A 1189-nucleotide genomic window follows, 5' to 3' on the forward strand; every position below is an offset into this window, starting at 1 on the left:
TGAAGACAGGGTGGGGGTGATAGCTACCTATCCAGGCTGGAAAGAGGCCTTTGTCCAGCAGGTGTTGTCCAGAGGGGGGATAACAGCAGGGCCTCTGGGTGGATAGGTGGTGTGGTGTGGTGCTGGTCCAGATGGAGAGGGCATCCCAAAGAGTCAGTCTTCATTACCCCTTTTTATGGGGCAGACTACCTATGATCTCCTATGGGAGGGTATGTCTAGGCAATGTCAGTCCTGTTCCAGAGGGTTCTAGGTGTTCTTACTGAGCATGTAAGAACATGATTAGTAACAGAACAGCCCCTTCGCACAATGATGGGTTGCCTCATCTTTTGTTTCTTGAATGCTGAGGGTGGTTCTAATGGCTGGGTTGTTGGTCCAGGTATTAGTTTTGATGGTTCAGTCATTCAGAGGGAACTATTTTTAGACCTACTGCCATTGTCTCTCAAGCACCCTCATCCATCCCCATTCATTCAGGAACCAAGTTACATAGGAGGGGTAGGCATGAGTCATAGGTTAAAACATACTTACACAACAGGGCATGGGGACAGGATGGGAACAAGATGGGAACCTGACACACAAAATGGATACTTGACATCACTCATGCCAACCCACATTGCAGGTCTAAATCATACAATGTTAATATGAAACAATAAAAATCAATGCACAAATGATAGGAATACAATATAATACAATATAAAACAGTAAAAATCAATACAAACAGAACAAAACTCTATTTACAATATATAAAAAATAAAAGGGGGGCTTATTACAATAATAGTGTACAAGAACTTAGCTTAGCTTACCTAGTACTTGTAATCACTTATAAGGGATAGAGAGGGCAGAGAGAAAGTCAGAAATGGTTGGTGGAAGGGGAGGGAATGCATTTAAAAACAAAAAGAAAGAAAAACTGGGGGTTTTGCTACACATAGAGTGATATAAGGTACCTAAATCTGAAACTTTAACCCTGAATAAAGCTGGGTTAATGTTGCAACTATTTTGTTACACTTGTAGCGTGTGTTGCATAATAGGGTGTATGTAGATAAAACAGGGGGTCTAAACTGAAGCGGTTGGTTTAAAAAAAACACTACTTCAATTTAGGGCTGATTAAACCCCTGTGTCATGCACACACCCTACTGACTTACCTGCCTCTCCAGCGGGGAGGGGAGGGCAAGCTGCCAGCAGTCCCTGGGCT

This window comes from Gavialis gangeticus, unplaced genomic scaffold, assembly GCF_001723915.1.
Source record: "Gavialis gangeticus isolate Ggan-Ray unplaced genomic scaffold, GavGan_comp1, whole genome shotgun sequence".
Taxonomy (NCBI): domain Eukaryota; kingdom Metazoa; phylum Chordata; order Crocodylia; family Gavialidae; genus Gavialis; species Gavialis gangeticus.